We start from the raw sequence: 12,265 nt of genomic DNA, 5'->3' as shown, positions 1-12,265 counted from the left end.
TCCACGTCTAGACACACTAGTAACCGGTGCCTTCTGGACCTGCCGTGCTTTCCATGGATTTATAAATGTATGAATTGCTTTGTATTTGGTTGCATAAAATGTACTGCGTTTCCAGACAAGTCTCAAAATTGTATTTTAGATCTTTCCGATAAGTCTCTGCTTGAGCCATTTTTCTTCCACCAAGAGCACACAACTCTACATAATGAATTGATGGACAATATGATGGCTGTTTTCCATATTTTCAAATTCACCAGGCAAAGGATTTTTTACTTTTTGTAAACTAGCTCTATTTTTTAAAAATTCCATTGCTGCTGTATCCTTCTTTGGCCACTTTGAGTTTCAATGAAAAAAAGGTAGAGAGAAGAAAAAACAAATACCCTCTTATAATAGCATGAGGAAACAATTGCTTGTTGTAGAAAAAGAATGAATCAAAATTGTTTTTTCTCTTTTACATTTTTTTTCTCCTTGTAGACAGACCATTTTGCTTTCTTTTATTGCCTCACTGTGTCACAATATATAAGAAAAGTGAAGTATGAGAAAAGACACACTCATACACATATGTTTTTAAAGATAGTCCAGGGAAATAAGTCTTTATGAATCAGTCTGAGCAATTTTACAAACTGTACGACTTTTGATTCTATATAGTTACTTTCTTAAATTCACCAAATAATCACAAATGCAGATCTACATATATACTAATACAAACAAAAAAAATAATTTATTACTTGTTATGCCAATGCTGAAATAAAATTTAGTCTTTTTGTGTGTGCTTGCTAGAGAAAAACATGTGTTCTAAAACATACCCTGTGGGCCTCTGTACGTATTTCAGGACACAATGTATTTTGTCAGCTTTTTTTTTTCTTTTTTTTTGTTATTCTGAGCATAGAATATTTCATAATTTCTAAGTCTCTAATTGATCCTCATTATTTAGAGTATTTAGAAAAATACATCATAACATATTCTTTGAAATATGAATACTAGATGTGTTTCAGTTATTACTGTTTTTTAATTTAAATATTAGGAGACAAACAACAAAAACATAAAAAAAAAATTCTACCCTCATAATTGCTATCAAAAATTTCTAAGTTACATTGATGGTCTGAAGCTAGTTGTTCTCTGTAGAAATGCCTTACTGATGATTCTGCTTTGTGGGCTTTGTTTTGGGGGAAGAGCTAAACTACCTCCAAGCTACTACCAGCATCCTTATCAACATAAGAGTCATATCAAATTTTAGTACCATTTTATTAACAGGGCATGACTATGGAAGAGTATTATCTTTGCCTAAGTTTCAGGAGGGACAGCCCTCATAATTGAAAATACTTCAAGCTGGATTTCTTCTTGATTTGTGCAGTGAGTTTTGCTTTCTTGAAAAAGATAAGGTGCTCTACTGAGAATCCATGTGTTGTGGTCCGTGCTTCTCCAACTATCCCCACTTTCTTTTCTTGTCCCACTCCTCCTTGCTCTACAGTCTGTCACCTTATGAATTTTCCTATGTCCCCCAATTTCTGTTAAATCACCTCAGGGCTTCCTATAACGTGTTCTGTTTATCTCTAGACAGTACTGGTCGTGTTTTATTTAGTGACTTCCTTCTATGTTTCTTTCCTTCTCTAAAGTTCTAAAAAGCAGAGACCCCCCCAGATTTTGTCTAGTTAGTAAATGAATGTGAATTAATTAACCAATTTGTGCATATTTAATAAATCGTTCTAAACTAGTTAACATTTTGAAAGACAATTCACTCAGCACCATCCGTTATAAAAAAATAAATTACAGTTGGAAAAAAAGGGTTGAATTTTTAAAAATACGGTAATGAAAATACTCGTGTGAGAGTCAGGGAAAAAAATTGTCCTTTCTTAATAGTTGGATTTGCCGTAAGAAATGGCCGTTTTTTGTTAGGGCATGGGGTAAGAGGTAAGAACCTAAGCGCAAGAGTGAACATTAAAAGCTACTTACTGTGTTTTAAGGAATCAAGTTCATTTAAATGTAAAGCTTTTGTTGTTCTACTAACTCAGACTAGGCAAGCAAAATGGGAGCATGAAGTGAATTGTTTCAGAAAATCAAAAAGTATTTCAGAGACTGTGGAAAAAAAAAGAAAATAGAAGAGAAGAAGAGAGGGCTTTGACGTATACAAAGGGAATCTGGGAAGAGAACAGGAATACCTATTAGAAATATTTAAGTTTTACTGTGCAAAATTTATATATGTTGTAATATCTCTTCTTTTTTCTCCCCATGAGCATATCATGGACTTGAATCTGTATTTTGAGGAATAAAATGGAATCATGAATATAGTTTCAAGATTTATTTAAAACAAAACCATACCATTTCTGTATTTCCACTGATCAACCTAAGAAGCACATTTGGTGGTTATGTGGAAACATGGTAATGCTTTAAATCCTAAAAGAATAGGGAAAGTAACAAAGAATAATATTAGCAGATTTGGTTGTAGGCAGTATAAAATTTTATATCATAAAAAAATGTATTAAGTAAAAATACACCAAGAAAATACTTGTAGGACAGGGTTAATTTATTTGTAAGAGCTCATAAAAATTCAGAAGAAATCCTCAAGTCACTAATATGGTAAAAAAGATGAAGAGACAGTTGATAATTAGTAAACAAACATATGGGGAAATGCTCAAACTCACCGGTTATTAAAAGAATGTAAATTGAAAAAAAAATACATTCCCCTTTTATATCATTAAATTAATAACATTTTTAAAGTAACATTATAACCTCATGTAAATGTGTATGTTTACAAAGTTGTATGCATTCATTTACTCTTCACTATTGGCAGTATAAATTGAATCATGTATTCAGGAAAAATATATATATTACTTTATGTTTCAAAAGCCATAAATATGTTTATACTCTTTAACCTAGTTTTTCTGGAATTTATCACAAGGAAATAATCCAAAAGGCAGAAAAATGTCATAGGGATAAGGCTGTTCATACCAGGGCAAAATAAAACTATTGATTTTTAAGAGCAGTATATTTCAAATGCTTTTAAAATTTTTTCTTTACTTTATTCTAGTGTTGTATTTCAATTTTTTTTTTAAAAAATGGTCAGCTTTTCTTAAGGTTTTCTTTTTAAGTTTTTAATCAAGATTTTTAATTTTCTTTCTATCAAAAAATAAAGTTCATTTTATTTTATTGTGCAAATTTTGCTCAAAAATAGTGAATAAATACTAAACCATTAGAACTTAGCTTATAATAGTGCTTTAGTTTCAGAATTGTCATGATGTTGAAAAATAATTGCTATTTCTTGGGCTTCATTCATATATAGTATCCTGCTTTTAAATGAAACAAGATTGGTTCTATAGTACATACTGGGACATTTTTTTTTGATTGCCAATAATACTAAGTTTAGATAAGTCTTATTTTTAAATAATCTCTTTTTTATGATCAAGGAGTAATACATATCACTGTAGCAAATTTAGGAAGATAGAGAAAAGCATGAAGAAAAATATAAAATCCCCAGCCTCTCACCACCCAAAGATAACCATTATTAATATTTTGATTTCTATTCATTCTATATCCATAAACAAAAATGGATTCATAATGTGCAAAAATGCTTTGTAAATCTTTTTTTAAGTTACATTATATACTTGTGCATTTTATTAAATATTCTATCACATCATTTTTAATCCCCATTTGTATCTAAATCTGCCTTATTTAGTTCAATATCAAGTGTTGAATTCGATCTGTTCTTCTAAAAGGGGGAACCAAAAAAAGAAAAAGTCATGCAAATACCTCATAAAGAGAGAGAAATAATAGTACTGAAAACATTTTAATAAAGGACACTTCTGTCTGCCCAATTCCTTGTAAGTCTGTTTTAGGCAGCAGATGTCAAATGTTTTTGTTTTATGGTGATTTTTACCATAGCTCAAAAGTCAATATTCTGCTGTCAGATGTGGGCTTACATGTGAAGAATAGGAAAGGAACTTAACTAGGAAGCACTGAGCTCAGGGAATTGAATTTGCATGTAATTCACTAAGCATACATGTTTACATGACCTTTAGAAAAAGGAATTAAACCAGTTTTTCACTAGCTCTAGGCAATCCACGTTAAAGAGGCGATTGAATCAAGAATCTAAAATACTCCTTACAAGATAGCCAGGCTAACAGAAAATTACTTTAATTCAAATATATTTCATTATTAAATCCATAGTGACATTAACTTGACACGTTTACCCTACCTAGTAAGAAACTGCAGATGTGAGTTTAGTTCTAGCTGAGTTGTTACATGAACCATGGACTATTTTACTAAGCACTAAAACAATTCTACCTCTCCCCAAGATGTCAAATGCAGTATTTTCAAATCTCATTTCAAAGCATCCAGATTTTCTTTTGGCAATATCCTGAATCAGTTCCAAATCTGTGATTAATGATAATGTTATCATAATGTTATGATAAAACGGATATAAAATCAGGAAACCTGGGTTAGGGTCCAGCTACATCAATAAATGTCCATAGGAACATAAACAGGTAGCTTAAACTTTCTAGGACTTAATTTCCTCATCTTTAAATAAAATTATTGAGTTATATAAGCATCAAGATTCCATCTAACTTTACTGCTTTGGTATTCTAGTTGATACTACCTATCCCTTTTGAAAAGATATCAAAGTGATATCAGTATATTGCAAGGACCTGTTACGTATTACAGCCTTAAGGATGGAATAAAATAGCTTAATCTCATCTCATTTTCAGGCTTCCATCTAACCCAGAGGAACATATGACTAAATATTTAGTGAACGAAATGAATGAATACATGAGTATTCTGCTATAAATATGTCTGTTCAACAAGAAGGGGATTGGATTAGTATGCCACTACAGTATTATCTATTGCCAGCGTTGTGTATGGAATATCTACATTGAGCTGGCATACAAGTTCTATGTTCTTTACTATATAGTTAATCTCCAGTCTGTGTACAGAAAACATTCTAACTTAAAAAAAAAAAAAGACAGCAAAAAGACGAAGTATTAGAGTCCCAACAGATGAGAGGGGAATAAAAAAAGTTGTTCAAAATTATTCTAGTATTAGTCTTTAAAAAAAAATCATCTCTTAATTTCCTTCAGCCATATAACTGAGAAATTATTTTCCCTGGGAGGAGGATGAAATGCTGAGAGAGATAATCAGTGGTAAAGGAGGGATTACCATTTTGGGGAGAATTCAGGAAAAATAAAGACAATTAACACACTCCAGGGATTTCAGGGGGGAAAATGGTTAAATGAACTATATATAACCTAAGCATAGACCAAAGAAAGTAGCTATATCTATCCAACAGTATGTGAGGATTTAACAGTTTATTTAAGAGTCAATGTTAAGAAAGGCTGAGCAAAGGAAGTGGAATACCTTATAGAAAACTAGTTAAATATGAAGAATTTTTATTTTTTAATTTAATTTAATTTAATTTTTTTCAGTGTTCCAAAATTCATTGTTTATGCACCACACCCAGTGCTCCATGTGGTACATGCCCTCCTTAATACCCACCATTTATTTCTTCACAGAAAAGAGTACACTGAGAAAGAGTAGACTTTTGGGGAATCTGAGGAAATATTGAATGCTAAGGAAACAAGGTAAATTTTTCTTTTAAAGGTTTTTTGGAAGTAAAAACAGGAGCCAACTTTGACTAGCTATTCAATAAATATTTTGACAATTATTAACTACCAAATATGTGTGTGTACTACTTCAGGCTGTGGGAATGCACTGACTCCTGCTCTCATGAGGCTCACATTCTGAGGGGAAGGCGGGAAGAGAGAAGTAATTAACAGGTAGTTGTACCAACTGTCAGGTGCTGATAACTGTATGAAGTAAAGTAAAGAAAGTTAAGGAAGAGAATGGCTCGAATAGGTAGAATTTTGTATAGGGGTTCAAGAAAATTATTTTTGATAACGTAAATGAAAGAGCATTCCAAGAAGAGTAATGAAAACAAGTGCAAAGACCTTGGAAAAAGAACATTTTTAGCATATCCAAGGATGAGCAAGGAGGTCAATGTGGAGGAAGTAGAATGTACCAGGGAGATAAAAATAGGAGAGAAGTTCAGAAAGAGAGCAGAGGGCAGGCCATGTTGAGCATGTTGGTCAAGATGAGAAGTTTATGTTTCACCTGAAGTGAAATGAAAAGTTTTAGAGGGCTTTGAAAAGAAAAATAGTGTTTGTAACTTCTATTTCAAAAGAATTTTGCTGATTCTTATAAAGAGATGATATTGTAGAGGGGCAAGGGCTGAAGTAAGAAAACCAGTTTACTAATTAGTTTGCTGGGTGATGGTGGTAGCTTGGATTACAGTGGTGAGAATGGCATTGAGAGAAGTGGTTGAAATGTGCATGTTTAAAGGGGAAAGCCAAAAGGATTTGCTGATGGATTTGGATATAGGATGGCAGGGGAGGTGGGGGGAGGGCAAAAATGAAGCCTATTATTGCTGCTAAACTATAAGTACTAAAAAGGAAAAGACTTCATCTGTTTTGTTCACTGATATCTTCCAAGCACATAGAACAGTGCCTGACACATAGTAAGTACTCAATAAATATTGGTTAAATAGATGATTTTTGGTCTGAGTTATTTGGAAAAATGGATTTTTTTTTCATTTACTGCAATGGAGTTACAATATGGTGGGAGCAGGTCAGAAATAGGAATCAGAATTTTAGTTTTGTACATATTAAATGGAAATGTTATTTAGATATGCAAATAAAAATGTAGACTAGGTAGTTGGACATACATGTCAGAACTGGGATAGTTAATTTGAAAGTTTGGATATTTAAATCCATAGGCCTGGATAAGATCACCTAATAACTGACTAGGAGGAGAAAATAGACCTAAGGATTGAGCATTTAGATACTCCAACATTTAAAGGTTGAAGAAATAAGAAAGATCAGATCCTTCTCTTATGACTGAGAAGGAGGACACATGAGATGGAGAACAATGAAAGTTGAAAATGCTAGAATCCAAGCAAAGAAAATGACCAATTAACTGTCTCAACTATTGTTGAGAGATCAATGAGTTCTAGGCTTGAGAATCATTGACCTCATCATTAGTGACTCTGAGAAGAACCATTTCAGTTAGGACAAAAGTCTAATTGGAGTAAATTCAGTAAAAATATGAGAGGAAAACAAGTGAAGTGACAGTGAGATTAGACAATTCTTTCAAGTAGTTTTACTTCTAAAAGGACCACAAAAGTGGAGAGCAGACACAGAAATAGAAAGGATATTTACAAGATGTGGGATAGTGCAACATTTTCACATGCGTGTTGTAGAAGAGAGGAAAAAAGCAGTGAGGCATTTGATATAGGGTCATTGCAAGAACAGAATCCTTGAAAAATCAAAAATGGAGTAGATTCAAGGCACAGGAATAACTGACCTTAGCTAAGGAGCACAGAGAGTTGAAAGTGAGGTAAAATATATGGAGAGATATGCGGGTATATTTAAACTTTTTTTCCCTTGGAGCATCACGTAGGTGTTTGAAATAATTCTTCATAAAATAGGAATTCATCAGCTCATTCATCAGCTAAAAATGAAAAATCCATCAGCTAATAATGAAAAGTAAAGAGAGGTTATAAGGAGTTTGAAAAGAGGGAAGGGTGAAATAACCTTCAATAGGACTAGAAGGGTGATTGGATTAGAGAAATATAGGGTAGGGCTGCAGGTAACATTAGGAACCATTTATTTTTTTTTATTTTTTTTAAGATTTTATTTATTTATTTGACAGACAGATATCATAAGTAGGCAGAGAGAGAGGAGGAAGCAGGCTCCCTGCTGAGCAGAGAGCCTGATGCGGGGCTTGATCCCAGGACCCGGGGATCATGACCCGAGCCGAAGGCAGAGCCTTTAACCCACTGAGCCACCCAGGCACCCCATGGAACCACTTAAATAACAGGATCAGTCTCAAAAATTCTGCAACAAATGGCCATGAATTTAAAGTGAGAATAGTCAATGTGATTGTGTTTTTCCAGCCATATTCTAAAGCTTGGGTGCGAGAATCAAGTAGAAGGATGATTAGATTTAGTCAAGGTTGAGGGCTTTCCCTAGAAACTTGACAAAGGGGCAGAAGGTCAAGAAGTTGAAAGTATGACAAGGCAGTAATTATAATATGGGCTCAGGAGATATTGGCCATATGAAAAGGAAGGTGAGATCTTGGGGTAGGAATAAAAGACAATGAAAAAGTCATAGAGTCGCTGGATCAGAAAGTTTCTATGAAGCTGTTGGATTCAAGGTACTAGTGGTTAATACTAAAATTAAAAAGGGTGGTGGTCAGAGAGCTATATGCTTGACCTCTAGGTGATTGGGTTCTGCTAACATAATGACCATGCAAATGGGTAATTGACTTGCAATAGAAAACAAGAACATTGGAGGAGCTAAAAGATCTGATGGTGACAAGATTGCCAGATCGATACCGAAATCACAACAACACAAGTAAAAGTGTACAGAGATTAAGACAGGTGGTAAAATACTCAAGTAATGAAGGAGAGAAAAAAATGAAAATAGAGGAACACTAATGTAGCTCATTCATTAAAGAAAAGCTAGATAGCCAAGACTTGAGAAGAATAGGATTCAAGCAACAGGAATCTGTGGCTCTTCTTCTAAGATATTATCATCCAGCATCTCTGTTCCTACTACCTTCCATTTCTGGTTATTTCTGTTAAATATAGAAATTCTAGGGAGAGCATTTGATTGGCCAGTTTGGTTAAGAAGTCCACACCTTATATCAATGATGCTGTATCAGGACCTCTCCTTGGCCAAGGATGTGGGGATCTGGTGCCTAAAGAAGTATAAGAATAGGTGTTATGGTGATATAAGAAATAACTATTGTAGAGGATATCGCCCAGGATGAGACTAATTAGAGATGGTAAAGTGTTTCCCCAGTACAAAATAATTCTTATTAAGTATTTGATAAAGTCACAGCACTCGCTGGTAGTTTGAGAGCATCAACTTCTGATATAAAATTGGAAGACAGAAACCTAACTCTACTCTCATCTACAACCTTACCAAAAAAGTCTGGTATCATTACTATTAGAATATTTTAAAGACTTCATATTCATATTGTATGTTTTTATTTGTAGTGTTTACCTATAGAAGAAAATTCCTCAAACCAAACCAAAAGAACCCACAATTTTAACTTACAAAACAAAACACTAGAATTTATTGAACATTCATTACATTTCCTGGCTCTGAGCAACAGATGAAGTGGAGAGGTGGGTAGCTGGCATTCCACTCCACAAGTAACCTGGAGGGAAGAAAATCTCCAATTAGTAACAATTGATGGCATAGATGATATAAATAGATATAGATCTTTCATGATCAAGTGTTGCCCTTGGTATAGATGATATGGCATAGATGGTATAAGTAGATATAGGTGTGTTATATAGATAAATATGGCATAGATGATATATATAGATATAGATCTGTTATGATCAAGTGCTGTCCTTGGTAATAAACATATATGTCATATATATTACACACGTACGTAATATATCAACATATGCTTATTGTAAAAAAAATGCAGAGTTTTACAGGTTAAAAAGTAAAAAATCATTATTTACCACTTCCAGTTCTTCAACAGCTTACTCTCCTCATTCCGTCACCCTGATGAACCCTTCACTCTTATTATTTTATAGACTTAGAACATTTTACCCATTCAAATGTATCACTGTCTTCCTGTGTAACCTTTTTATTTTTTTAAGATTTTTATTTATTTATTTGACAGACAAAGATCACAAGGAGGCAGAGAGGCAGGCAGAGAGAGAAGAAGGAAAGCAGGCTCCCTGCCGAGCAGAGAGCCCGATGTGGCTCTCTGGGATCTCAGGATCCCTGAACCCTGGGATTATGACCTGAGCTGAAGGCAGAGGCTTTAACCCACTGAGCCACCCAGGTTCCCTCTGTGTAACCTTTTTTAAAATCACTGAATTAAGAAGGCCTTAAGGCCTCAGGTTGTAAAAATATTCTCCAATGTTGGGGCACTTGGGTGGCTCTGTCGGTTAAGCCTCCAACTCTTGGTTTCGGCTCAGGTCATGATTCCATGGGTCCTGGGATCAAGCCCTTGCTCCCTTGTCAAGCCTCCCTTTGAGCACTGCCTAAGGCTTCACATACAATGGCTAGTCTGCTTGGATAATCTCTCCCTCTGACCCTTCCCCCATGCACGTGCACACACACCCTCTCTCTCTAAAATAAATAAACAAATCTTAAAAAAAAAAAAAATCCGATGTAGTCTTCCAGGCTTTTAGCTTTGTTTTGCCATTGCCGTTATTGTTTTACTGTTTAGATACCTAATGTATTTTTATGTGTGCTACAGGATTCGTACTTAACTTTTTATGAAAACATCCCATTGTTCCAACACAACAAAAGTCCATCTTTTCACCACTAATTAAATTTTCATCTTTATGACTGTGTTGAGCATCTGCTTTTCTAATCTGTTTAGCCACATCCAACCATTTTCTACTAACATAGCTCCACCTTCTTTGAGAGGTACTGTCATTTTTTTCATCCATGCAGTTCTCACAGGGCTGCAATAATGTAATTCAATCTACTGAGGCAAGAGGATGGTCAAATAACCCAATCCAGGTTATTCTGATAGTATCTGTCTGGAATTTGCATTCTAAGAGTTGACACACCATGACAAAGGACAATGACTAGAACCAATGACATATATTGCCAAAGTCAATGACCATTCTCTTCTCCGTTGATCTATTAGTAGCATGTGACCTAGGTGACTACTTCCTCCCAAAATCATTTTCTCTAGTTTTCCGTATCACTGTATCAATCTGAGTTGCCACCTGCCTCAGTGAGTCCCCTATGCTCACTTTATCGTCTTTCATTTTCTGTATATTTTACCAGGGGCCCTAAACTTGCACCTTATTCTTGATCCATCTCCTCTTTCTGAAACTGACTTACTTATGTAATTGTCCAGGACTTTATTCTTTGCTTTTGCTATATTACCACTTCTTGGAAGGCAAGATTTTGTCTATCTTTACTGCTCAATTGGCAGCACCTACTGTGTAGTATCTGACACATGTTAAATGATCAATAAATATTTGCTGAAACGGAAAAGGAATACAGCTCATTAGAAAACTATTTAAACTATATTTAAGTATCTCCAACATATTCTTCAACATATATTTCTTGTATGTTTTCTGAGTATTAGGTCGTATGTTAGGCAATAAAATGGCATAGGACACAATCTCTATATTTGAAGAACTAATGGTCTAACCAATGGTTACCATGGAGAGAGGAATGCCCCGGACATTACAGGAAAACCTCAGAATTGGGTGAGAAAAAGGTAAGTGAGAAACTTGAAGAAAACATGGACGAGGTGGTCCCTGAGGTTAACATAGAAAGCAATACAATTTAAAGCTTTTGTACTAAGATAAGATGTAAAGTCTGAGCAAAAGTCATCATCTGGAAACACCCAAAGATGGAAGACTAGGATGCTAAATTCAAGTACTATAGTCTTACATGACCCCATTTTGGCAGCCATTCACTAGATTGCACCAAATGATCTAACTGGGAGAGGAAAAAACCATTTCTAAAAACACCCAAGTCACATAACACTTCATTACTCAAAGTTAACATCTTCAGTCATACTTCAAGTAGTAAATCACCAAAATTATAGCAGCAGGCTTGCAGTATATTCAAGAACTACAGTATAATCTGTCCTGACTAAATTTTCATTATGGACGTCAACATTTGATATGTGACGATATCATATATAGACGTTTGGATTCTTAGTCTCGGAAGGTCATTCTAAGGGCAATAAAAAGAGACTACAAACTATGCTGTACACCAGATGCTGGCAAAGAGCTGTGCTACGTCCTGCACCGGTGGACTTCAGGTCTCTTACTTAGTCCAGGCCAGTTACCCTTTTCATGCCCACTTTCTCTTCAACCCAAGAGTTTCCAGAGACTCAGTCAACTTCTCTCTACTGTGTAAAGCAGCCTCCACTGTATGCCACGTTGTAGGGAAATATCCCATTCACAATAACAAGAGCTCTACAATATCAGGAACTAAATTTAAGCCCAAGCTGAAGGAAACAAAATGAAACTTTAATAAAGAGCATAAAAAAAAATCTGAATAGGTGGAAACACAGGCCATGTTTGTAAATGGTAGGACTTAACTAGGTAAATATGTCAATTTTTCCAAAATTTATTTATAGATTGCTTAAAATTATTTGAAATCCTAACCAAATCATCAGTGGAATCATTTTTTTGGACCTTGAGAATTTAAGTATACCTGGAAGACCATGCAAAAAGAGCAAAGATAATTTTGGATGAAAAGCCTTAAAAAAG

This window comes from Mustela erminea, chromosome 16 (genome assembly GCF_009829155.1).
Source record: "Mustela erminea isolate mMusErm1 chromosome 16, mMusErm1.Pri, whole genome shotgun sequence".
Lineage (NCBI taxonomy): Eukaryota > Metazoa > Chordata > Mammalia > Carnivora > Mustelidae > Mustela > Mustela erminea.
Note: the sequence above shows the minus strand (reverse complement) of the source record.